We start from the raw sequence: 22,763 nt of genomic DNA, 5'->3' as shown, positions 1-22,763 counted from the left end.
AGCTCAAGGACTTCCACTGTTTGTCTGGTAAAGACTCAGTTGCTAAATGTTAAAAAGAAAAGACAGAAAGCCAGCCTGAGAAATCAACTTGATTCTTTGGATCTGTGTAGATAGAACAGACCTGCTGGCAACTTTTGGTTCCATGGCACCATCAGAAATTCAGGCAGGCAGAGCCTTGAAAAATAAAGTGTCCCTCAAAAGTGCTAAGACTCTCGTTATAAGCACGACATGTTCGTAAGGTCCTCACATGATGCAGGACAGAACAGCCAGGCACAGATGAGCCAGCTAATCACAGCCAGGCTAAAGCTTGCCACAACAACCTAACTGCTCTGAACATATAGCCATGTTCTCTGTTGAAATCCCACCCTGCTGTGGTTCTCTTACCTTTCCCGAGAGCTTTCAGAGTGTGCAACTCCTCCATTACATCTCTATCGCTTCCTTCCTCAGCGGGCTGGCTCTCAAGTGGTGTAATACACATGCATCTATCAAAATGGGGGCCCAGCTGTCATGTTCACTTCCCACTCCCACATTGTGTTTATGTGCAGGACAGGAAGGGGCAGGCGAAAGGTGGCGTGAGTCAATAGGAAACAAAGGTCTAGGCTCAGTCTGGGAAAAATAAAAACACTGCAGCCACAAAAACTGCACAGCACAAAGCCCATAAGAAAACAAAACAAGTATCTCTATATAGAAATGCTTTAGCATTTGCTAGCACCAGCAACTGGGGGCAGGAGATGTGGAATTAAAAGATAAACTATCATCTGCCCAAATTAGGGTATTATGGGGCCTCAGTTTCCCCTTTTGTAAAATGGGGATAATGATACTGACCTCCCTTGTAAAGTACTTTGAGACCTACAGCAGAAAGCTCTATATAACAGCTAGCTATTATTACTGGTACGGTTCTAAGTTTTCATTACATGAGTGTCTCTCTCTCTCTCTGTATGAGGATATATTTCATACACGTACAATCTAAGACACAAACACAGTACCACTTGATTTCTATGAAGGTTACAGGAACACATTCTAGAGTGCAATGAAGAGAACGGCAGCTGGCCTGACAATTTAATCATTGTGAAAGGGGCCACGCGCAGGAGCTGCGAATGCAAGCCAGCTTTATAGGAACTTTGTTGGAGCGTAGCCCCTTTAACGTGTGCTGGTCTGCAAAGGGCAATGAGCGGCACAGTATCCGTGCAACCCTTGAGATTTGGTTTCACACACTCCCTCACACACGTAGAGTCCTAATCTGTTATTTTGCATGACAGATGGCAGCATTTACTTCAGAAACTTGGATTCTTTCTTTGCTTGCTGCCCCGCTCACATAAACTACCCTAAAGATTACTTCCAGAAGGAGAGGAAATGGCTGTTCTGTACAGACAAGGCTGGTGCTGGCTGATTTGAAGTGTGGAATCGGGCTGGGGGGGAGGGGGGTTTCCCCCATGATTCAGAACAGAGTTATTTATTTGATTTATACAATGTACACATCCATGGTTCATGCACCTAGACCTTGATGACAGCTACTACACACCTCCCAATCCAAACCACAGTGTACACAACATCAGCTGGAAGATCAAATGCCCGAACCTACAACAAATAAGGTCTTCCCCACTCAACCCAGGCAAAGGCTTTGGAGAGTGCCCTAGAGATCAACACATTCGTGCTCGGTTGAACCAAGTGCGAGGAAGAGATGCAGTGTAGCCAACTCTGGTGATTGTATTGCGTCAATTCTTGTGATCGTATTGCGAGTCTCGTGGTATTTGGTGTTTTTCATGCAGGCCCAGCTCCTGGAGTCATGGGAACATACCAGAATCTCAGCTTTTGCTTTTTTAAAAAAGTAACTTTCTAGCCCTCATGGCTGCAAACAAAAGCTTGAAAACATGACCCCTAAAGACTCACAATCCAGAAGGGAAATGAAAGGAACCCCAGATTTATTTGTTGTTTAAATTTCATGATTTTCAAGCCAATCAAATTATATGGGTGGAGGGAGACTTTTGAAAACTTGGGGCTGGCTATTGCGGGAGACAGCTGGAGAATGTAAGCTCCTTGGGACAAGAACCATCTCTTTGCTCTGGGTTTGTATGGCACCGAGCCCAGTGGAGGCTTAGTCCCTGTCTGCAGCTCCTAGGGGATACCACAACACAACTAACAAGCAGGGCTGCAGCCCCTCCACTGAGAACGCCCAGATGTACCAATTTGGGGCGGGGCTGATCTGATCTCCACAGCTGTGGTGGAAGCATGGACCAGGAACCAACTTGCTGACATTCCAAGTGAGGTTTCTGTGGGGTTCTGGTTTCCAGCTCCCACCACCAGGCATTATCGGGTGGTTTATGAAGTGACCCCACAGTCAGCAGGCAGAAAGCAATCGACAAACACAGAGAAGTGTTAATGCTACTGAAGCCCATGACTGAAAGCATGAGCATCCGGGGTGGCAAACAAGTTCCTTTGGTGCTAGTGATCTCTCTAGCTCAGTGCCCAGGCAACAGCGGAGACACAAATGCTGGGGTTCAAAGGTCCCTTTATCAGACTTCTTTTTTTTCTTTTCTTTTGCAACACAGCAGGCTTCCACGAGTGAACTGAAAAGCACCCAGGCAGCGTGGCCATCAGTGATTAATGTGTCGTCAACCACTTTACTTGCTACATGTGACAAAGCTCGGACATTCCCAGGGTTACTCGTCAGTCTGGCTGAGGGGGCAAACTTGCAAGAGGCTGGCATACGCTACAGCATTCCGGGTAGCCACCCGGGGACGGTCACAGAGTGCGTACAAGCCAAGCTCTCAGCACCATCTGGCTGGGGTGAACCCCAATTTTGCAAGGACACCAGCTCGGTATCTGACTCCCCCGGCCCAGAGAACAGGATCAGGGACTGATGGAGCGGGACAGACATGGACACCCACTGCTTACTGTTTACTCTGCGCAGCAGCTCATGTGTACATTAAGCAGCAAGCTAAGTCTTTAAAGCAACAGCACACCTTCATCTTACTACAAGAAAGCTGCCACGGTTAAGCATTCTCCAGCCGCTCAGGGGGCTCGTGGTCAAAAGTGAGCCTATGTTAACATTAACCTGCCAAGCTCTGGGAAGGCCATTTCTATAGTACTGGGTAGGAAACACGTATCCCCGTAAATGCTGTGACTAGCTCTTCCCAGGGTTCTTCCACCTCCTGCAATTGGCCATGGAGTAACAGATTGGAGTGGATGAGAGTTCTGTTCTCAGAATCAGGGAGACAGGAAAGTGCTTAGGACACCAGTAACAAACAAGCAACACAGATAAGGGTGCAGGAATTTCCCAGAGATTTCTCCTGCACTTGCTATGGGGCTGGGAATGTTGCCTAGTGATTCAGAGCAGGGGGCGAATTTAGATTTAGAGTGTCAGGGCTTCGCCACTGCCTCACCATCTGATCTGGGGCAAGTCACTTCACCCGAGTGATATTACCAAGTTAAGAAGGACCATGGCAGACATGCATGGAATACCCTGATGCTATAGGAAGTGGTGCTGGGCAGTTCTGTGCCTAGAGTTTCCCCTTGTAAGTCTGCACTGAACTAGTGGCCCCTCATATTAATGGACAAGTTGATGCAGAGGTCATGGGCACTTGTAGTCATAATTCTCAGGGCACTTTTTGTAAGAGTCAAGATGATAACCCTGTGTCCTGGCCAAAAGCCATCTTAGTGATCATTCTGCTCATTTAAATTCCCTTCACAGTTTCAACGGGATCAGAATTCTTCTTCCTTCATTCTGTGTCTTAAATTGTTGTATGGTGCTGCTGGGTGCTGTTAAACGATGACAGCCCTCTGCCCTTAATGGCTCCTTCACTCTTGTGAAAGGGCAAGCACTGAAATAGACAAGAAACCGGTTCTCTGAAAGGCTCCAAAGCAGTATTCCCGTCTGTTCCGTCACTAAGCCAGCCGAGGGACAAGACTTATGCATGCACACAAACCGCAGCTAAGCTCCTAGGTCTAAACGCTTCCTTCCCACATCTGCGCCATCATTCAAGTGTGGTAAATAATATCCTGGCTCCAAAACCAATCACCACTCTGCCACTGACAGAAGTAACTGCGATGCCAGTGCTTACAGTCAATTCTGGTTTAGACGGGAGGGGTTTGCAAGATGGGTCCATGTCCCTTGTCGTCACTGTCAGAAGTGGGAACGGTCGGAGTCTCTCTAAAAGCCTGGCTGTCGGCCACTCTTTTCCAGACTTCCCCCTTTCTCCTTTTTGTTCCTCCCTTGGGTTGCAAGTCCCTGGTGAAGGCTCCAGATTCACTCTGGCTGGGGAACCCACTGCCCACGGATCATCTGGAAGGAGCTGGGTTTCTCTTCTGAGAATGCACTCAGCACTATTCAATTTCACTTGACATTCAGCAGATTGAGCTTTTGCCACCACGTGCCCAAGCCCAGGGCAGACATCCCCTAGAAACCCAGACTGCACAGACCCATGGGTAGCATAGAAAGGGTGGTGGTATTGTTTAATACCAATAATAATAATGATATGTACTTTATCTTTCTCTAGTGCCTCCATCTGCAGATCACAAAGCACTTTACAGGCTTTCTTAAGCTTCACAACCCCTCTAGGTAAAGGTCCATAGGAATCACTTCACACTCGCACACGCACACAAATGCTGCCACTGCTAGTGTGGAACAAGTAAGAGTTTGACAGCACACAGCAAGATTACACAACGGCTTTTAAGTCAGAAAGCAAAGAATACTGTATTCAGTGGACACTGCAGGGGCAATTTTTGGAAACAGAAAGGAATTTCCTGAGCTGGAATTTGCCCAGCACCCCAGAATTAATACCCTTACTCCCAAAAAAATGTAGGATATGATCTTTCATGACATACGGGGAGGGATCTTCCTAAGAAGGCCCTCAGGAGCACAGACTCCCCAGTGCCAGACATTTCATGAGGGACTGGGAGGACCTGAAGTCTGAGGTGCACTCAAGGGACAGCGGCTCCGAGGAAATGCCCTGCTGGTGGAAGAACTGGTTTAAATTACCTCTGGGATTTTCAGCTCTGTTATGCATGGGATGGCACCAGTGCACGTACCATGTTGCACAATCACTTTGAAAGAATTAATAGCCAGTACATTAGCCTATCAGATTGTGTGTGTGACAAACTGCTTAAAGGCTTTTGCTAAAATTCTTGGTTTTATCACCCTAATTCTTATTCCCAAGTCTTTACCATATATCTACTGGCTGCAGCCCACCTTCACTGGGTCCTGTTCGCTGGCTGGGAGTCAAGTGGGTGAACTCTGCCCATCACACCAGTGCAGCGATCTGGACCTACCATTGCCAGAATTGCACTGGCATGAGGACACCCACTGACACCAATGCGCTTTTCCCAGGACTTCTGATCCCGCCTGACTCACTCCAGGTCAAAACATATGGCTGAAACAACAGTGCCCAGCTGGGCAAGGGAAACGTCTCTTCTGCGTCTCTATAGAAGTTCTGCAGCTTTGACTAAGCTCCTGCTCATTTCCTTCTCAGATGCAAAAGTTCTGGCTATTGACAGGGCATCTGCTAAGCCAGCTGGGCAGTGGGCAAGTCGTGGGGAGGTGTTTCATTTGAAAGAACTGGCTACAGAGTGAGGATAAGGGAGAGGAGACTCTTTATGGAACTGCGAGCCAGGGTTGTTATAAGCATTTCTAAATCACCGTCACCATATTATCCAGCTGCCATGGGCATCTCCTGTGCTGGGATTTAGTGCCAATCTGCTCCGGAAGGCAACATCCCTCACATGAGTCATCTCCAAGGGCTGGAGTGAGAATATGCACCACACACCTAAAGAGAGCAGCAGCACAGAGTGCCAATGGAATCATGGACTGGACTTCTCAGTTCATAATAAGCAGGGCACATGACGCGGCTGCATTGTGGCTGGAGGCTCTCAGTTGAGTCAGGAAAACACAGAAAATCCTTACAAGGGGAAAGGAGAGAGAGAGAGAGCGCGCAAGCTGTGGAAGAGGATCCCTTGAGACGACCAAGCGTCTTTGAGGCCTGATCTATACTAAAGAGTTAGGCTGACGCAAGGCAGCTTATGTCAACCTAATTATGCCAGTGTCTGTACCACAGCCTTGCTCCCGCTGATGTAGGTGTCCGGCTACACCAATATAATTACTGCACCTCCCCGAGAGGCTCAGGGCTTATGTCGGTGTAGTTAGCCTGACGCAGTGTCTCTGTAGACACTGTGCTCCTTACATCAGCTGTTGGCTGTCTTGTCAATTTCAGGGATCAGCTGAAGCCCTGAAATTGACAAGAATGCGGGGATCCTGGCTCTCCAGCTGGGCTACTACCAGGTCTCCACTCCAAGCCAGGCTACCATCCAGGCTCCCAACTTGGGCTGCCACCTGGGCTCCCTACTGTCCCTTGGCTGCCACCCCGCCACACACACTCCTGTGGCTCTCGACTCCCTGCTGGGAGCGTGGCAGCCAACTGGCCGGAAGCAGGGAGGCGAGAAGCCTGGGGGACAGTTGGGCTCCTGGCGGGGAGCTGTGTGGAGCTGAGAACCCTGGCTTTCAGCTCCCCACACTGCCCCTCCTCCACCAGCAAGTGCTCCTGGTGAGGATGCGCACCACCAACAGAAGGAGGGTAGTGTGGACATCAGCCACTCTAATAATTACCACGGTGCCTGTAAGTCAACCTACCCTAGGTTGACTTAAGATTGTAGTGTAGACATGCCCTTAGTTACCAAGGAAAAAAAAAAATCTTTCCAGAAATGTGGATGCCCACCTGTTCAGAAGTGGTCACTGACTGTGGGTATCCAACCTGAAACACCCTAGGCCTGATTTTCAAAAAGGTGCTGAGCATGCACGATTCCAGCAGAAGGCAATGCCCAGCACCTCTAAAAAAAACACGTCCCAAGTGTCTCAAGCTGTGCCCCCAGAAACTGAGTCACCCAAAAATCAGTGGTTTTGAAAATATTGGTCTTGCCTTCCATTATCCCAGTTGATAATGTTACAGGCTCTTTGAAAGCTCTTTGCAACATAAAAGACAATTGTAGCTTATATTATTAAGTCTGTCATCAAAATTACAGATGTCTAACACTATGAAAGTCAAAGAGGAGCAGAGAAGGAGGGCGGTTCTGATGCATAAAACCCCAGCGGAGCTATGGGGAGCATTTTGAATAAGAAAAGGTGTTATTCCTGTCACTCTTACAGCAGCTGAGATCCTATGAAATTACTTATTGCTTTCTCTCTCTGTGCACAATCTTTCCAGCCTCTCAAATATGCACCCTAGGGCCACAAAATCCTACTAAGCTGCTCTGCTAAAACAACAGACAGACACACACAGCTCAGCCCTACTGGGAACAGAACGGAGCACAGCATGCATGGTTCACTGGGAGAAAGCAAGGAGACACTTTCCTGGTGAGCTGAGAATTCTCTTTTGTTTAAACAGCTTTTGCACTCACTGCACTGGCGTCTCCTCATTTTAATACTGTCAACTAATGAGGCCATGAGAGGCAGTTCAGTCTCTTAGGAGTTTGCTTGGGCTGTGTTTTCGGGCCTAACCACAGTGATTGCTCCTCCTTCAAGCACTGCAGTCATTCCTGGTGACATCAAGTACTAATTGCTAAGGGCCAGAGGTTGCCTGGCTCCTGCATGGGGGTACAGAGGAAAGAGGCAAAGAGCCTGCCCCAGCCTCCCAACCAGGGGCTCAGCAAAAAGGGATGCGGTACAAGCACTCCGCAGAGCTAACGCTGCTGTAGGGACTGGCCTGTCAAAGGGGCCATGGCCCCACTCCCACCCCCTGTGCACCCACACAAGAAAAGTAACTGAACAACTGATGGCTGAGAAATAAAAGGAAGTAAGTGGAGTCAAATCAATTTGCCTTCGAACATTAACTTGACTATTAATAACCACTTGGCCTGTGAAAATGAACCACTGTAAATGCCAGGCTACAATTTAACAGGAACATATTCAAGTACAGCTGTGACCTTCCTCGTCTCCTCATACTCCCTCCCCATCCTCCTCCTCCTGCCTGGCATGCTACCTCGAAGCCGGGTCCTGCTTGGTGCATTGCCTTCACCCCCCATGGGGAGCCATCGTCTAGTCCCTGGCCTCGGTAAGACCCCATCAGAAAGCTGTGTCAGACTCTCCCGTGTGCAGCGGTGCTGCCTCACCCCCTGGCCTGCAGCAGTAATAACAAACATCAAATACATGGTTTCCATCATCAGCACCCCCACTAGAAATTGTTCCAGCGCCCATCCCCCTGGGGCTCTAGTTACCATAAGGATTTGCTGGTTTTGTTTTTTTAATGTAAAGCAATATAGCAAACATGACAATCTTCACTTGGTGATTATTTGTTACGTTGCATTATTCACCGTTCAAGCAAAGACCAGATCAGATAAAGTAACTGGTTAAGATTTTTCAAGCCGCATCCACTATCGTGATATGTTTTTAACTGAATTTAATTTTTTTAAAAAGGTTTGTACGAAACATAATATGAAGGGAAACATTTGCCAGGGGTTATTTGATTATTTAATTTAATTTCAAAGACACCAGTTTTTTTGTTGTTGTCATTTTGCTTTTCAATTTTAACCTTCCCTGCAGTGTTAGGATCAAGCAGGCACCAGACAAGTGCAAGGGGATCCAGAGAGCGGAACTGACCAGTGTTAAACCGGGAGGGAGGGGAGTGAAACTGCTCTAGCTAGTTTCACTGCCCCAGTCGGAATGAAATGCAAAAAGCAGACAAATTGCATAAATGGGGGGGAATGAACTAGGGCTGCTAGGCTTTACCCACTACCTCAGGGTTAATTCTCAGCTGCCATTAGCCCCTTAGGGAAGGACAGTCGCATTCTTATATGAGGGGGGGTTAATTTGACAGTCTCCCTTTAAAGATGGCAATTGCAGCCTCCTGCAGGCACCCCCGCTCCTCAGTGCGGGCACAAAGTCACACGCACCAGGCTGCTCCAGGTCCCTCCGCTTTCCCAGCCGGATTGCGAGCGCTGGTGCCAGCGTGCTCTCGTTGTGGGCACGTCTGGGGGGGGAAGGGGGGCGAGGCCACACACGGGGCTTACGCACGAATCTGCTCCGACACCCCCGCTCCCAGGATGGACGCCGGGCACGCCCGGGGTTTATTCCCGTCTCCCGCTGCCCGGGCGCAGTTGAGAGCCCGCAGGCTGCCGGCCGGGGTCTGACTGCGCCGCCCGCGGCCCGGCTGGAGGAGCAGCGGCCGCTGCCCCCGCCGGAGCAGCAGCGACGCCCCCGGGGGCCGCCCGCTCCGAGCCCCGCGGGCTCCCCCGGCCCCTCTGTCAAAGGAGCCGGGGGGGAAGTGCCGGGGGCTCCCGCGGGGCACTCACCTGGCGCCGCTGCTCCGGCCGGAGGAATGACGCCGGGAGGGGCGCCCGGCCCAGGCTGGGGTTCCTGGGAGCGGAGGCCGAGGCCACCCCCCTTCCTCTGCCGCCGGGCGCAGCTCGCTGCCTCCTGCCCTTGGGGAAGGGAGGGGAACCCAGCGCCTGCCCCGCGTTTGTAATTCAAGCCCCTTCCCGAGGGCTCGCTCCTCTGCGGAGCAAGGAGCGGCATCGGCTCCGGCGCCCGGCAGCTCGCTCAGGGACTGGCTCCCATCCAGAGCGGAGCAACTGCGCCGCAAAGCTGGTTTACATGGCAAAGGAACTCACTGCGAATTAAGCAGAACCTAGCCCATTTCTTCATCGTCCCTGTCTGGTGTGGTTCAGCAAACCGGTGGGTAGGGAGCGACAAGGCCCACGGGTCTGCCTGTGCGCCCAGCCATATGCACACGCCCGTCCCCCCAGCTAAAGATTCCCTATAAATCCCTTAACTAGACACCCATCCACTGCCAAGTGGAAATCTCCATCACTGCCCGAGCTAACTGAGGGATGGACAACACTAAAGAGGGATGTGGCTGGGCGGGGAGAATGTGTTCAGGTGAAAGGAATAAATGTTTCCAAACTCTCCCTGAGATAGCGGGGTCTGGGCCAGAAATGTATCATTAAAATGTCAAGCCTGTTTCACACACATTTGCATCTGGAATCACAGCCACGGTCTTTATTAGTTCCTTAAGACAGTTAACCTTTTAAAGCAAAACCATAACAATGTTGTCAGGCTGATTGTTTATTTTGCCCCCTACCTTGCTGTTTATAAATCACATTTTAAATTATGGACAGAGGGGGAGAGAGAGAGAGAGATTCCAGCTACAAGGCATTAAGCATGAACTAAAGGGCATCACAAAATGCCTCCCCCCAAACCCAAGAGTCTCATCCCCTATTGAGAGGGGAAGGATGGACTTATGGGTAAGGCACAGGCTTGGGGCTCTAGGTCCAATTCCCTACTCTACAGCAGACTCCCCATGACTATTAATTTCTCTGAGCCTCAGTGCACTGAGCAATACTGCTTCCTTGCTCTCAGCTCTGTCTGATCAGAGCACACTGTGGAGGTAGGGACTGTGTATTTCCATAGCATGGGTGCACTGGAGCCCCTAGGCACTACCACAATACAAATGAAAAACAATAACCAATGTTGGTGCCTAAGGCTTGGAAACCAGAGATATTAGCAGAGAGCATCTTGAAACTCCACTTCCATTTCCTGCCTCAGCTTCTCCATCTCTAGCGTGGGAATTTGGTAAGGAAAAGTAAGTGCTAAGGAGATTCATTACTCAGTTCTTGTGAAGGGGTATGAAGTGGTAGCAGTAATTTCCCTCCTCTACGGAAACTCCACTGACGCCTAATGTGGTAATAAATCATGGTTTTTGATAGCAAGACAGTGCCCTCATATCCATCACATGAAATTAATAGGCAGCAGATTTAAAACGAACAAAAGGAAGCATTTTTCACACAACACACAGTCAACCAGTGGAACTCTTTGCCAGAGGATGTTGTAAAGGCCAAGACTACAACAGGGTTAAAAAAAACTAGATAAGATCATGGAGGATAGATCTATCAATGGCTATTAGCCAGGGTGGACAGGGATGATGTCCCTAGCCTTTGTTTGCCAGAAGCTGGGAATGGGAAGGGGACGGATCACCGGATGATTCCCTGTTCTGTTCATTCCCTCAGAGGCACCTGGCACTGGCCACTGTTGGCAGACAGGATACTGGGCGAGATGGATCTTTGGTCTGACCCAGTAGGGCCGTGCTTCTATTTTAATTTTCTAGTATGATACAATGACCTGATAGGCAGCCTCAGCTCAGCAGATTTTAGTTCCCCTTTATCAATTTGGAAATTCCAGCCAGTGACAAAAACACAAGTGAAAACATGACTAGTTTGGCTGATGTCCTACAATCCCAAAGCAGTAATTTTCATACTTCTCATCTGGAGTGTTTATGATCGTTGCCTTGATGTTGACCTTGCATAAATGATGCTGTGGCCAAAAGAGCTAATGAGACCCGAGATGCATAACTGGGAATCTCAAATAGGAGAAGAGAGGTTATTTTACCTCTGTGTCTGGCACTAGTGTGACCACAGCTGGAATCCTGTTTCCAGTTCTGGTGACCACAGTTCAAGGAGGATACTGATAAATCGGAGGTGGTTTAGAGAAGAGCCATGAGAATGATTAATGGATCAGAAAACATGCCTTTCGGTCGATCATTATAACAGTTCAATCTATTTAGCTTAGCAAAGAGAAAGTTGGGGGCGTGATTTGATCACAGTCTATAAATGCTGATATGGGGAACAACTATTTAATAATGGGCTCTTCAATCTAGCAGGGACAGGTATAACAATCGAAAGACTGCAAGTTGAAGCTAGACAAATTCAGACTGGAAATAAGATGTAAATATTTAATGGTGAGTAATTGGAACAGTTTGCCATTTTTTAAATCAAGACGTTTTTCTAAAAGCTCTGCTCTAGGAATTACTGTGGGAGGTTCTCTGGCTTGTGTTATACAGGTGGTCAGACTACATGACCACAGTAGTCCCTTCTGGCCTTAGACTATGAATACTTAGACTTGTCTACTTTGGTTGCTTGCATCGTGCACCCAAGGTGCACAGGGAAGGGATGCACAGATTTCTTGCTACAAAAATCAGGATGCATCCTGGCACAAGGAGAAGAACACTAAGCAGATCCACTGTGTTTCTGGAAACTCCTATTTTGGGGGGGAAGTAGTTGGAAGGAGTAGGGCAGAGCAACAGCAATGTTTTCTATTGCAACCCCATACAATGTCTTGATCTTATTCCAGCAGCCTGGCTAATACTAGCGCATGACCACATGTGCTTCACGGTCACTCCAATTTAAACATGGCAGCCTTCTAACGTACGGAGTGCAGTTCACACGGCTTGCTCTGTAGTCACAGTGGTGTGCAGGCCTTCACATCCTAACCATGTTTACCTTGAGTTCAGCTGCTCTTGTACCAGACGCCTGGCATGCTGTAAGCTGATAGACAAGAAATCAGAATGGCCGTGTGCAATACCCACCACGAGGTGACTTAGGACAGCAAGAGATCAACTGAAAAGGAAACAACATTCCTGAGGATCCATTTACAGTAGGACCGGACAGGAGGACACTAAGTGGGAAAGGGGTATTAGACTCATACTGCTACGTAGGTGTTTACAGGCCAGACCCCATGCTTATTGAACTCAATGGCAAAATTCCCATTGACTTCAGTGAGGGCTGGATTAGGCCCTTTGTCAGCCATTCATTGTTGTTAATCTGAACTGGCATATATCTGGAGTGCTACCAACATGGTATTTGCTGTGGACAGGGAAGTAACAATTTCCTTTTAGCTGGAAGAGCAGGAAAACTTCCTGGAGCCATAAAGAACAGGTATAAATTATAATTATTTGACTCAGGGGCAGCATGTACAAAAAGATAGCTACTGTTCCAGGTACAAGTACATGCAAAGGGCATAATTTGAAGCTTTCAGGTGCCTTAAAAATGTAGGGAAGGCAAAATATCCATGATTCCCGAAGGTCTTTCAGGGAAACATTCATAGACATATTCCCACAGTTATTCCTGATCGCTCATATGACTCAAACTTCTGTCTGCTAGTGAAATACCAGTTTAATACAGAACATATTCCTCCTGAGTCTGACCACAGGGCACATGATCTCACAAAGCCAGAAACTTCCTACCTGCACCCAGGTGTGTCTTGAATCAACTGACTAAATAGTGGCATTTTCTTCACAAGACTGTATTCCAGTTCATAGACTTTAAGATCAGGCCACAGAACCTCTTAAATAACTAACTTTTAAATAACTCAGCTCCTGCCCTGCTATTTATCCCTCTGATGAATTTATAGAGAGCAATTATATCTCCCCTCAGCCTTTGTTTGATTAGGCTAAACAAGCCAAGTTCCATGAGTTCAAAACTTCTGCTTTACCATATATTTAACAGTCTCTTGTAGTAACTGGATTATCGTATGTTTTTCAAGTCACCTGCACATGATTCCACCATAGAATCACAGAATATCAGGGTTGGAAGGGACCTCAGGAGGTCATCTAGTCCAACCCCCTGCTCAAAGCAGGACCAATCCCCAATTTTTGCCACAGAACCCTAAATGGCCCCCTCAAGGATTGAACTCACAACACTGGGTTTAGCAGGCCAATGCTCAAACCAATGAGCTCTCTCTCCCCCCATCAGCTTTTCAATGTTCTTGGGCTCAACAGGGGTTAGGCAACTCCATTCTTCAGTAGTGTTCCTGGGTCTAACAGGCCAAGAGGATCGAAGACATTTTCTATACTACTGTATTTCTCAGAAAGTTCTCCTCACTTGAACGGTATCTGTCCCTAAACTCTTAGGAATCATTCATGTACTTCTCAGTCTTGAGGATTCCACCCTCTTCCCCCTGCTAATCACTTTATACCCTACATCTCCAAGATTCTGTGCTAGAGACAACTGGATGGAACTCCCTTTGGAGCCTATCAGCTTGGTTTCCTTTCTATCCAGAAAGGGTCATTTCTGAGACACATAAGGAAATGTCTACACAGCATTTCGGAGTGAGCCTCCCAGTTCAGGTCAACAGACTTGGGCTCACACTAGTGCTCTAAAAACAGCTGTATAGACAGTACTTTGAAGTTGCAGCTTGGGCCGGAGCTCAGGCTGGAGGGTGGACTTCAGAGCCTGAGCTGCAATTTCAATGTGCGGTCTATACACCTATTTTTAGAGAGCTGCATGAGCCCTGCTAACGCAAGCGTGTACTCGGGCTAGGAGGCTTGCTGCCCTGGGCTCCAAAATATTGTGTAGACATTGGGTACTCTCTCTGCCCCTCCTAAAATACAGATCAACATCAGAGCAGACAGAGAGAAATGGGGGATAATGTATGCTGTAAAATACCCTAATTAACGCATTGGCAATGGATAATGAAGGCATATGGTAACTAAGCAAGCATTTGGGAGTTGCAGTTACCAAATTCAGCCTCTAGCACCAGAGATAAAAGCACATAGCAAATTTGAGAATTCCACTGGGAACAATCATCATAGATTGACTTCTCCTGTTCTACTATGGTCCTCTCTGCTTCCATCCTTGAGCCTCTTCTCTTAAGTGTTCAGTTTGTGTCTATTCTGGATAGACCATGAACTCATTGTATAGTGCTTAGCACAATCCCATTGTGGCCTCAAGCTGCTCACTCAATACAAATATTTAATAATAAAGAAACAGTGTGGCTTGTTAATCACTATGTGCACTGATACGGTCATAAAAATGGGTAATAATGAACCACATTCTACTCTGCTGCACTGGTATAAATCTGGCGTAATTCCACTGATTTACTCCATATTTACACTGTAATAGAGCAGAAACTGCCCCATCACCAGGTACTCCCTGGTTTTGGAACCAACTGAAGGTCCACAAGAGGCTGGGAGAATGTATCCATATGCACACTTATCTCTTCATTTCAAATAGTTCATTACTCTTTACCTAGAGGGAACAGTTAATTTACAGTAAGTCAGTGTCAAGATGGCTGTTTAAAGTCCTTTTGAGGATTGCCTTGGGAGGGGATTTTGTCCTGGCTCTCTGGTGCCACTATAGATTCAGCTGAGCCTCTTTTTACTTTTCAGGCACTCAGCAGCAGAGCATCATTGAATTAGAAACAGACAAGACCTACTCAATTCTATTCAGTGCATCCCCCCACTGATGAAGGATTGTCCCCTCTGGTGTATTCTCGGGGGATTTTTTAAGAGATGGAAAAGAACTCTCAGATCAGTCAGCCCTGGAGAACGATGCAGGCTGTCCTAACAGGTCATCGACAGATCTGATCTGGGCCTATGACCCTCCCTAACAGGTCGTCTGCGGATCAGACCAGTCCCCAGAAACTCCTCAACTGACTATCTGGATTTATAATCCACAGAGTAGAATTAAACTAGAACAAAACACATGCCAGCATATGATCTTATTAGGTCTTGGTTTTACCTTTCCTTTGAAGGACCTTGGTTGAGAGCACATCACCCCTGGTAATGGTTATCCCTGTCTTGTAGCAGGGACAGTATCCGTTTAATGTTTTGGAAAGCGGTTACTTGAAAACACTGATGCCTAGCAATCAACAATGCCTGACACACCAGTGATGTAAATTTGGAAGGTGCTTGAAAAGAGAGTGTTTACGAGAAGAACACTCTGTTAAAAGTCTGCCTTCATAGCAGATAACAAGGCTAAGACAATGACAGATTTAATTCCCCAAGTAGTCAGAACCAGGCTCCTTCCATTTCTTGCTTCCGCACGTTTATCCAGAGAGCAGGCACCAATCTGCAATTAACTGGCAGTTTGCAAGAGCATATTGCCTCAAGATAAACAGAGTGGGTGACTGTGTCATATGTAAAATGGCTGAGCGCTGCAGAGGTAGAATGTTGACCCAATTCAAAATATATATATATATATATTTTCTTGAAAAATAATTGAATTTAAATGAATACATTTTGCATGATCCCTCTGGCCTTTAAACATTTTTTGTGTGTAAGCCATTCCGGGTCTCCACACCCTCCCCAAAGAAGTAGCTTAGTAAACTAAGAGTTTATTGAAAATTTTACTGCTGATGCCAGTAGTGTGTTTCATTGAGAGGAAGTTTTTCACATGGCAGCAGACAAAGTAGAGCATTATAATATGGTGCTAATGGCCTTTGCCATTTACAGAGAGTGTTTTGCAAACAGGAAAAAAAACAAGGTGTTATGCCAGAGGATTTCACTCTAGCTGGGACCCATGTAATACCCAAAGGAACAAAACAGCAGCGGGGAGGAATGGAGATAGCACTGGGGAGAAGATCAGAGTTTGGGGACTTCAGGCAAGAAATGGATATTAAGGATGGATTTGAAGGAAGAGAAGGGGAATGACCAGCACTTGCAAAATGGGAGGGTATTGCATTGTAGTGGACAGGAAGAGGCCCAGGCTGTTCCAGCTTCCAAGCACAGGGGGCACCATGAAAGCAGGAACAAAGGGGGCATGAAGCTGAGAATGAAAGAAGGACACAAAGGAAGCAATTAAGAGAGACGACTGAATGGGAATGGTCCTAGAGGACTAGAGAGGAAAAAGGGGGACGTGAGAACAGACATGCAGATGGGGGCCTTGGAGAGAAGTAAAAAGAGAGTTTGAACTTGACACTGAATCAGTTATGTAGCTAGAGAAAGGATGAAAGGGGGGACATATGTGACGTGTTAAGAACAGCAGCAACACACTTGGCAGCAGAGTGGTCAGTTTCACGGGAAGTTTATAGTCTGCGGGCCACATTGCACTGTGTGTGGGGGATTCCAGAGTAATTCTGCACAGCCAGAATCCAGCCTTGTTTCATTTTCTGGATTCCAGGCCCCAACCTAATGCAGATGGTTTTGGCTTCCCAGAACTGCATGGGGAGGACGCCAGTGAGCTTTTAAAATCTTTTTTCAGTTAGACCAAATTTCAGTCCCTAAAACTGGGTACCCAAATGTGACAATTACCACCTAAATAAGTGGTGTGATATTCAGAGGTGCAGAGCACCCATAACTCCATTTGATTTCAATAGACTCAGCACACTTGAAAAGCAGGCCACTTAAGTGGCTAAATTTGGATTAAGGTGCCTAACTCTAAGCATCAAAGCTTGGAAATGACGGCCTTAAGTTTTGAAAACTCAAAAAAACATTTCTATTCACATCAGAGTTTGCAGCCCCCACTTACTGCTATTTGCACAAAGCTTACATTTGAGAACTAAATCAAAGCTGTCAGCGCTCCTGGTTTCCAGAATAAGGTCCCTGTTCAGCAAGGCACTTAGGCACATGCTCAGTGCTTTCCTGAACTGAAGCGGGCTAGTTTTCTCCTATCACGGGCAGAGTCTTTGTCTCCAAAGAGAGAGAGGTTCTGATCCTGAGGCAAGCTGCTCAGCAGTGTTGAAGCTTGCTTCTGCTTCTCACAATCGTACTCTAAGGAACGTACCGCAGTAGCCTACAGTATTTCATTTTTCAAACCATAATAAGGCCAAAAACACTGGAAGGCTGGCTTCAAATTTTGCTCTACTCAGTATTTTGGAGCACTCTGACATGTGTCCACAGAATGTGTGGGTGAAGAGACAGCAAAGAGGACACTGCAAGGAGTAGTCTGGAGCACAATCATTTGGCAAGTATGCACAAGAATTGATTTAGGACAGCTCCAGCATCTTCTCACCCTATCTGAAACCAACTACCAATACGAACACCGGCAACAGAAGCTGGCCCTCACCTTCAACAGTATAGTTTCCCTCAAGCCAAGAAACATTAAAGGGTTAAAGACAGCAAAATGTCCTCAGGTCCCCCAGTGCTAGGTGCCCTACTGGGGAGTCTGGTAATAACGATCTACAGAAACTGCACAAACTTGCTCTCTAAGGCTATGGAGTCTACATTACCGCGGTAAGTCGACCTACGCTACGCAACTCCAGCTACGTGAATAATATAGCTGGAATCGACGTACCTGAATAATATAGCTGGAATCGACGTACCTTAGGTCGAGTTACCACGGGGTCAACTTACCTTACTCTTCTCATCGGGGTTAGAGTACAGGGGTCGACTGGAGAGTGATCGGCCTTTGATTTGGCGCGTCTTCACTAGACGCGCTAAATCGACTGCCAGCGGATCGATCTCAGGGCTTCGATCCTGGCTGTAGTGTAGACATAGCCTAAGTAACGGGGAGAATGGCTTTGTTTCAGTCATGGGCCATCTGTGTAGGACTGTTGTGTTTAGAGCTGGTCAAAAGTTTTGAAGGACATGTCCTCATTATAAAATAATCTTTTGGGAGCGGGGGGAATCAACATTTTCATCCTCAAAAATCATTTTTTCAATTTTTTTAAATAAAACCCTAAAAACAAAAACAAAAAAATTCTGTCTTGTTTTTTTCAGGATCATGTTCGTTTTTCATTTTGCCCTTTTTCTCCCCCTTCTATTCTTCCCTGATTTTTCAGTGGCAAAACGGAAAAAGGAAAACGGGAGGGAAAGAGGCAACAAATGACAAGCAAACATTTTAGATTACAATTTTCACAAAAAGATTCACATGAAAGAAAACGCATTGCTTTTCAAAACCTGATAAGAAATTTTCATTTTTTAAATTTTTGCAAGAAAAAAAAAAAGTTCCCATTTTCCAACCAGCTCTAGCTCTCTTGGTTGTGCGACTCTAGCAGGGGGACATGTTTCTATGTTCTACTTCCAGCTGGTTTGGGATTGGTTTCTGGTGAGGATATTTCAGGATTTACAGGGGATGGAAGAGCGAGTCTCTGCTGAGTGTGGCCTAGCAGTGATGCCGCAGGTCAGGGTTGAGGTGCATCAGCAGAGCAAAATGCTTGCCTGTACTGTTCCCAGCTTTAACTGGTGTGATCATGACGCTGAGCACCAAAGCTGCATGGAAAATCTCCAGTTCAGAGTTTTAAAAAGTGAAAATAAAAAGCAAGCAGCTGGGAAACAATGCAAAAGGCAAGTGGGGCACTTTTCCCATTCCCACCCTACCTACTATTCCTATGTCACAGGACACAGATCTGTCATCCAGTGTACGTAGGGGATCCCTTGCAGCAGTACGTTTTTCTAGGCACAGAAATGTATCTCACTGTTCTTTAAAGAGCAAGCATCATAATACCAAGGGCCTCCTGCCTACAAGAAAATGAGTATTGGACTACAAGCTCTTGGGAACAGAGACAGTCTTTGTGTTCCGTGTATGGATAGTGCCGAGCACAATGGGGCCTGACTGGGTCCCCTCATTGCTCCTGCAATTCATATACAGACCAATAATAATTTATAGAAATAATAATACAGAGAGATTCATAATTATAATAATGCTCAGCACTGTAAAACCACCACCTCATTAGCCTGATCAATACCGTTGCAAGTTAAGTATTACTATCCCCATTTGACAGTTGGGGAAACCGAGGCAGGGAGGCTAAATGACCTGCTCAGTGTCACAGAAAATGGATTAGGGAACCAGAATCCCTGGCTCCCAGCTCTGTGCTCAGACCTCACCTCCCTCTGAAGGAGAATTAACAGGAAGACAGAGGACAGTGGAGTCCTTGTCAGTCACCCTGAAGAATGCAATGGAAACACAGATTTGCTTTTTAAAGGGAAACCGTTTTTGTGGCCTGATCACAAAACTGTCAGAGGGAAGCTGTTAAGCCCTGTTGGACTTGAAACTAAAAATGAGCCATCAACCAGGGCTGTAGATATGCCAGTCTAGGCTGATCTTAATTCACTAGAATGGACTCTAAATTCAGAAAGGCCACAGGCTATGAAAGGTGCCAATGGAGAATGGAATGTGGATGACCTCTGACTTCTAAAGACAGTAAGCCACCTTTCCAAGTTAAGGTCACCAGAAAGGCAAGGTGGTGGTAGTGGGGAAGGAGGTCTGGAGGCCTTCTCCACCACACGAGGCTCATGAATGAGCCAGAGGTTTCATCACTCTGCTCACCAGACCGCACAGGAATGACACACAAGAACCAGAAAAATTCACCAGAAAAACGATTCAACCTCCTACACTGTTTGCAAATGCAGATCCAATGTGGGCCTGATCCTGCCAGGTGCCAAGCACCCTAGACTCCCTCTATCCAGGGTAGTCGAAGATGCCCATCATCTTGCAGCATGGGGCCACAATGAGCAGCAGGTCTAATCCCGCTCCAGAATAAAAATGCCTATTAGACAATGGCTTGAGAATTAGGACAGAGATTTGAGGTGAGAACTGTTGTCTGCAAGTCTAAAGGCTAATACGTGATGGACAGTATTCGCTTAGAGCACCTCGGAGAGGGAATCAAATGGCCAATCTGAGAGAACCATAAACATGTAGGTGTTGAAACAGGATGAGCAACATAGAACCTAACTTGCAAGGGAAGTTAACATGGAAAAAATATTTCTCCATCAGTCTGAAGATTCTATACAAATCCTGGAACAAGCAGGGGCTTCTTGATCTAATACCAAGCAATGAGTTCATGTTTCCAGCGGGTCAGTGTGGAACCAATCAACAGACTTACTAAGGAAAGCCAGAGAAATTAACAGGATGGTAATACAATGAAGCCTCAATAAAGACATTCCCTGGAGACCGAGATGAGGACAAAACTGATGTTCTGAATCCTCTGCATACAGGAAAGATCCACAAATCTGATTTATCTGCTCGATAGTTATCAGATTCATGCTTTGAATGCTCTGGTGTACAGTCTGTGCACTACAGATCTGCTATTTTAAGATGATTTGACAAGAGAGATTGGCTATGCATCCCGCTTTGGACCTCTAGCGGCATCCTTAGCAGTATTTCCATCTTATGCAGCCACGGCAAGAATAGCAGTATGAGACATGTGCTGTTATCTAAGGTAAACTCAATTCTCAGTGCTGACCATTGGGGCTTGTAGGGGAATTCCAAGCTGGCATTGTTACATAGGGCTGATGTTATGAAAACTTCTGTTGGGAAATGAGTGTCTTTTTCAAGATTTACTGGTCTGATTATGTGGTGGGCTCCCACACTAAGATTAGATAACACCTTCCCTTCTGGGCCTAAGCAACAAAGCAGAAAAATTTAAGAGGCCATTAATCAATTATTTTACCCTATAATTTATCTTGTATCGCCTCATGCAACTCAATGGCCATCATAGTGTATGGATTGGCACCTGGACGTTTAAGGACAGTTTATATGATTGCTTGAAGAATGTGTGGGGGAATAATAGCTATAAATGGAGAGGACTTTCTGCAGCTAACTCAACAACATAAAGTAATTTAATAAAACACCACTCAGCAAAATATTGTGATGGGTGCCCATAGATTCAACTGCTATATAACAAGGGATGGTGATAACCTGCCTCCCTCTAATTACCAACTTTCATTTTAAAAACCAGTCATCCATTTGTCTGTCCACCTGTTTGTCCATCCATCTAGCCAGATCTTTATACCACGCATCACCAGGGTATCTCAGAGTTTCCATTATTTTACAAAATCCCTGGAGAAGGGTAACGGCAGATATGGAAGAGTTCAGTTCATATTCATTCACCCCTCGTATTTATGTGGCTTTAATATTAGCGGGCTCTAAAAGGAATATAGCAATGCCAGTAAACAAGCTCTTGAAGAGAAGTGATGGGGGAAAAGAATTACAGAACGGATGAATGAGGACAGCAGAGGTGTGTGTGTGTGTGTGTGTATACACACATATACACACACACACACAGATAGAACACAGAAATTCAGCAGCACAACCAACATGGATCTAAAGAGGGGCATCTGGCTAGTAGCTGGTTATTGAAGTTTGGTAGAAACAGTTCCTTCCACTGTAGATCGCTGCAGGCACTTTTTAAAATATTCCTTTACTTACTGGTGGTAGCTCAGAGCCTGCATTATTCAAAGCATACCCCACTGACAGCATGACTAAAGTAGCAGAGCACACGCGGGCAGAGGCAGTGGCTGTAGTTTCCCACTCTGCACAGTATATTCTGCTTACTAAGTGCGTCAAGTAGATAATTGTAGTCAATCCTTATGAACCCAGAAAGCACTGCCATGGAGCTACAATATGCCTCGTTAAATAAAGGGCTTTCAGACAAGCTCCCCGTCATCTCTCTCTCTCTTTAGAAAAGAGGGTCTGGTAGACAGGAAGCAGCTTACCCCTGGTGGAAGAGAACACCGTTTACAAGATTGATTGGGTTGATTCTCTGGTGGTCTTGCCCAGTGGCTCAGATTAAATGGCAATTGGGGCCTGACAGAAACTAATGATCAGACACATTATTGGGAAGGATTTCCCTGTTGTAGGTCAGACTGTAGGTGCAACACAATTGATGAGGTCATTGTGGGGAGGTTTTATTCACAGAGGCTCAATAGCCTGAGCCGATATAGCACTTACTAGGCTGTGTTCCTGGGCAGTCCCTGAAGCACAGCAAGATTGCTTTCCATGCAGTCCCTCCCGAGGCGGAGCAAATGCTCTTACCTTGGGTGGGGCGGGTGTTGGAAGGCACAACTGTCCCACATGTTAAGACTCATTCCGTAAAGGCAGAGCTTCATGACTTCAAGGAAAGGACCAGAATTTTAACCACTTCCGCAAGTAAAGTCTGATTTTTATGCTGAAAGATGGCAAAGATTCACCCAACTTGGGAATGGGAAATTCTCATACATTGGGCCCAGGTGACATTGTAGGAGAAATTACACAATTTGTGGAAACAGTTTATCAGGTGGGAGTGGAGAGAGAATGGTTTTGGTAAAAGACTGAAAAAATGTAATGCAAAAAAGTGGTAGAGATGTGGGAGTTTTGCTTGGGAAAGACGGAGTAAAAACTAAGTACGCTGGCCAGCTTTTTCATACAACTCTGTAGGGACACTCGAGCCAAAGGCTAGGAAATGTTTAAACAGCTACAGCAGGAAACAAACAAGCAAATTCCTAGAAAGACACCAGGGTGAAATTCACGCCTGTGCAGAGGGCCTACACAAGCCCCATGCACTGCTTAAACCCTACTTAAACCCACAA

At 46.5% G+C, this 22,763-nt stretch overlaps 1 protein-coding gene across 33 annotated transcripts in view; it reads right to left on the bottom strand.

The window, feature by feature from the left end:
* The window catches only part of LOC102934027 (DAB2 interacting protein), a 435,191-nt gene that overhangs the window by 122,995 nt on the left and 289,433 nt on the right, over nt 1-22,763 (bottom strand). Inside the window, exon 1 of one of the 33 annotated variants that reach the window (XM_043530264.1) lies at nt 9,595-9,774. The exons of 27 other annotated variants lie outside the window; for them this stretch is intronic. The gene's annotated coding sequence lies outside the window, so the exon portion shown is untranslated. 5 more of the 33 variants (XM_043530265.1, XM_043530269.1, XM_043530270.1 and 2 more) reach the window with 5 other exon arrangements.

This window comes from Chelonia mydas, chromosome 16 (assembly GCF_015237465.2).
Source record: "Chelonia mydas isolate rCheMyd1 chromosome 16, rCheMyd1.pri.v2, whole genome shotgun sequence".
NCBI classification, from domain to species: Eukaryota; Metazoa; Chordata; order Testudines; family Cheloniidae; genus Chelonia; species Chelonia mydas.
This window is presented reverse-complemented; position numbering and strand designations above follow the sequence as displayed.